The following is a 4,979-nucleotide window of genomic DNA, read 5'->3' as shown; positions in this document are numbered from 1 at the left end:
CTATTTTTTAGAGATGAGGTCTCGCTCTAGCTCAGGCAATCCACCCTCCTCCACCGCCCAGAGTGCTAGGATTATGGCCACGTGAAATAACTTTAAATATAAATTTAACTTTAGCTAGAAATTACAAGTGCACATAATCTTCCCATTAATCCTACACATTTATTTAACGTATGTGCAAAATGCCTTAAGTGTATTTAAGGTGATTCATTTCATCATAATGGCAAGATTGGTACAGTTTACATGTTCATCTATAAGGGGTGGTTGGTACATCCATGCTATTAAGAAAGGAGACCAGGCAAGGTGGCTCATGCCTGTAATCCTAGCACTCTGGGAGACTGAGGCAGGTGGACTGCTTGAGCTCACCAGTTTGAGACCAGCCCCAGCAAAAGTCGAGGCCCCATCTCTACTAACAGAAAATCAGGCAAGAGAATCGCTTGAGCCCAATAGTTTGAGGTTGCTGTGAGCTATGACACCACAGCATTCTACCCAGGGTGACAGCTTAAGACTGTCTCAAAAAATAAATAAAAATAGCCGGGCGTCATGGCAGGCGCCTTTGGTCCTAGCTACTTGGCAGATTGAGGTAAGAGAATCACTTGAGCTCAAGATCCGAGGTTGCTGTGTGCTATGATGCCACAGCACTCAACCAGAGGCAACAAAGTGAGACTTTGTCTCAAAAAAAAAAAAAATGAGGAAAGGTTTTATATATTGACATACTAATAAAATGATCTTTTGCATGTTCAAGTGGAAAGAACAAAATACAGAGCAATATATGTAGTTTAACATTTTAAAAATTGTTATTAATTGCTTACATATACAGTAAAAATCATTTAGTTTAGAAACTGATGGCAGTTACCCAAGAACTCAGGAACTGAGGCACAGGACAGGAAGGAGCATGCTCTTATAATGCCTTTTGTATCTCTTGAAATTTATTTCCTTCAAAAAATAAGATATAAAAGCAATTTAGGGCAGTGCCTGTGGCTTAGTGGGTAGGGCGCCAGCCCCATATACCAAGGGTGGTGGGTTCAAACCTGGCCCCGGCCAAACTGCAATAAAAAATAGCCCGGCGTTGTGGCAGGAGCCTGTAGTTCCAGCTACTCAGGAGGCTTTCACTGTTCAAGATTCTCTTTATCAAACATCTATGTTAACCTTGCAGATATACACTAACATTTATTTCCCTAATGAAGACCATATGCTCCCTGCAGAAAATCTGGAAAATGCAGAACACTGAAGAAAAAAAAAGTTATAGTTCTATGACCTGGAAGTGACATTTAGTAGATTTACTTCTTGAGTGTGTTTTATTTTTATCACAATTATACTGTTGACACAATTGTGTACTTTTTTGTTTTGACATTTGTGTGTTTGTCACAGAGTCTCACTTTCTTACCCGCAATAGAATCCCGTGGCCTCATAGCTCACAGCAACCTCACTCTTAGACTCAAGCGATTTCTTACCTCAGCCTCCCACAATGACTACTTTTTCTTTTTTAAGAGAGGGGGTGTCTTTCTCTTGCTCGGGCTGGTCTGCATCTTGTGACCTCAAGCAATCCAACTGCATCCACCCGGGGGGAATGTGTTTCTGTTAGAGCAATTTGCTTTTGCCCAAGGCCCTGGAACTTGAATGACATCTGCCTTTGCTGTTGAGATACACCATCCTACTCTATTACAGGTCCTATCAATTTAATGTGAAAATCTTTACATAATTCAGGAGACACACTCAGAATAATGAAATGTTCTGAATTATAAAACAAACAGGATATAACCAAATAAAAAAAAAAACACATCCCAATGAGAATGTGATAGGGAGTGTTAGGGTAGGGGATTGCGAAGGACACACGTTGATTAATGAGCTGGGTCGCTGCAAACATCACTTGCATAGAGGTGGTTTCCTTATGCTTTTTCCTTCCCTTCATGCACTGAGGGCAGACTCGTGTCTCCCTCCTCACAGGGCAGAAGCTTCCGTCTCCTGGGCATACAGGGACAAACACTCCAGCTCTGCTTTCTTCTCTGGCATTAGCGAGTATGTGACATCAGATGGCCATCTCCAGCAGTGCTCCCCTTGGTCTTCATACGTGGCTTGTTAAGAGTTCTCCCTTCACTCCTTGAGAAGTAGCTAGCCAAATCAAGACATGGGCCCCCTGCTCATATGCCCCACCCCACTATTCTCTGTAATGGCTTTACCACAAAGGAGAGCACACAGACAGAAGGAACCCAAACCAGAGAGGGAGATTCACTGTCACTGCCTCCATCAACAGCAAACTGACCCAGTTCCATCAAATTTGGAGAAAACAGATCTGTCTTTTGCTTAGAAGTTAAAGACTACTGCTATTCCCGTGTGATTCTCCTCTCTCCCAGGAGTTTTATCAGCAATCACTCATGTACTGACCTATACCGTGAACAAGAACCCAAGAGGAGAGAGTGCCCGATCCGTAAGATGACTTCTCAACAGTGGCACCTCTCACACTGAGAACTCAGCTGCAACTGTGGCCAAAGATACCTCCTTCAGGATTACTAACCATTACACAGCATTTAATGCTTTTGCTCTTTCTTTTTCCAGAGATGTGCAAATTAATTAACTCCTAAATCTGATCCCAATAAACCCTATGATCATTTCCACACCACATTGGATACCAACTGCTAAAGGGAGAGGGGAAAGAGCACATTGTAACAGATGGTGCAACTACAGACACCAGGTCTCAGGCATTCAACTACTTGGAAAACACTTCTATCTAAGCAGTGCCACTGAAGATGGTACACTGTTTCAGTCATCTTTATAGATGATTAAAAATAAAAACCACAACCAAAAATTAGCCATTTCTTCTTCTATTAATATACCAGGACTTGAGATAATGAAAGATATATTCAATTGACTCACACACCGCAATAAAAAATACTCCTGGGTAATCTTCAGCCTGAAACAAGCCTTCATTTATTCACTGCTTACAGTATAGTGACTTTGTGTCTCAGCTGGTCATCAAAGACAGTTTAAGTGAGAGATGGTACTGAGAGAAAAGACTCTCTTCCAGATACCACTTCTAAGACACATGGGCAAATTCCATTCCGAGAACTAGAACTGCATCTCTTGATAGCAGCTGTCACCCTGAGAACAGGACAAGGCAAAGGAAGTATACAGGACGTTGATTCTCCTACGCAGGTGCACAGAAAGTCAGTTTATTAATGACTACATTTTGATGCCAGCCATTTTGTCCAATATTTAAATAACAAGCTGTTTAATATTAAAGCAGAAAGTACTGCCACAGAGTGACAGAGTACAGCTTTATCCATAAACCCTCCACACAATTACACATTAAATGCTATTTTTATTTAAGCAAGGCACCCCTACTTATTCTAAAATATGGGATGTGCTACTCCATTAAAAAAGCAGATGAGGAGACTTAGATTTTTTTTCCCATCTAGAGCTGGTTTAGATTCAAGTGAAGCCATGAAGGACCTTACTATTCTGGACTATTCCAATAAGTCACTTCACAGTTTTGAAGATAACAAACTTCAGGTTTACCCAAAACCAAAAAAAAAAAAAAAAAAAAGAGGGAGGAGGCAGGTCAGAAACTTTTAAGAATCAGAAACTTTTTAGAATCCCTGCAGGACATAGGCACCACAGTTAAATGCCCTTAGCACAAGGCTTAAAGGCAGAACATTTCTAAAGACATAAAACTGCCAAACTGTCACTGACACTAATTTGTGGTATTTGCATTTTGACTTGTATTTTTTTAAATTCCTACCCCTATCTAAGTAATCAAATACAGCTAAAACGGAAACTATTCTGGAAAACCGTACCAGTTTAAAGGTCTGAAATCTTTGCTTTGGTCAATGTTTGGTTAATAAATCATTATTTTACTCCATGAGAAGTTTTACATCAGAACTCTCAACAAATAAGCAAAAAACAAAACCTTTAACATTATTTTTTAAATGGGATTAAGAGTAGTACAGAATAAAAATGTGTTGTTTTTACAATGGGTAACATTTCCTCTAAGAAAACTGTTTAATCATATGAAATACTCGTTAAGACCAGATTTTTAAATCAGATGACAATTTAAACAAAAGCTTTAATTTGTGGTTTATTTCATAATCCCAAACTGAATATCTCCTCTCTAAATAGTCCACTGTGAAATTTTTCTTAAAAGCAATTAACCCAAAACACCAAAAACTTTCTCTAGCAGTTGCTGCTGAAAGAAACCTGGAACATTGTATCACATGTCGAGAAAGATGTGCAAATGAAACGCTTCCTGCTTCGTCCTGAAAATAAAAAGAAGTGTTGCACATTTACTCAAAATGCAGAAAAGCACAAGTTCACATACCATTTAAAATCACAAATTCATTTTTCTTTCTGATATAGTACAAGGCATATGGCTTATTCGGGTTGAGGAAAATTAGGTATGAAGACAGACTTTCAGAATTGACCACAATATATTTGACATAGATTTTAGCTAATATAAATGTTTTAACATCACAGGACTGTGGGACTTTTATATCCAAAAATAGCCTGTAACACCTAATAATTCATGTAGAATACTGCATGTGTTTAAGAAACTGTTACAGTTTAGTGACTAACGAGAATAAACTGTCACATGCAGAAAACAGGGCTACAAAATAACTGCTCACTGTGGGATAAAGCAGGGTCACTGGGCCTGGACTTACTAGTGAGGAACTGAATCATCTGCACACCTCGAAAAAATGAGGCAAAAGCATTAGAATGGAAATACTTCCATTTTAGGGAAAGGAAACAGTGGCACCTTTTCACTGGATGATCCCAGTTTCAAGTCTTAGATGTCTCAGAACTTAGGAAATTATGTTCAAATTTTATTGAGAAGAAAAGAGGCATATTTTCAGTGCACTACAACTCACAGCTACTAAAGGCAGCTATTAAAATTCTTAGGCACATGCATGTTCAACATTAGGAATTCTGAATGAATATCATATATGGGCTGATGCTCAAAGGTACTACACAATCTTTTTTTTTTTTTT

The 4,979-nt window shown here is 39.0% G+C and overlaps 1 protein-coding gene across 1 annotated transcript in view; it reads right to left on the bottom strand.

The window, feature by feature from the left end:
- Positions 1-2,902: 2,902 nt before the first annotated feature.
- Positions 2,903-4,979, bottom strand: part of GRSF1 (G-rich RNA sequence binding factor 1) — a gene marked incomplete at its 5' end in the record, with an annotated part of 17,377 nt that continues 15,300 nt past the window's right edge. Inside the window, one exon of the mRNA XM_023507600.1 lies at positions 2,903-4,250. The remainder of the gene's footprint in view (positions 4,251-4,979) is intronic.

The sequence above is a fragment of the Otolemur garnettii genome, unplaced genomic scaffold (genome assembly GCF_000181295.1).
Source record: "Otolemur garnettii isolate 467f Iridium unplaced genomic scaffold, OtoGar3 scaffold00191, whole genome shotgun sequence".
In the NCBI taxonomy this organism is placed as follows: Eukaryota; Metazoa; Chordata; class Mammalia; order Primates; family Galagidae; genus Otolemur; species Otolemur garnettii.
The sequence above is the reverse complement of the archived record's forward strand: the minus strand, read 5'-3'. Positions and strand labels throughout refer to the sequence as shown.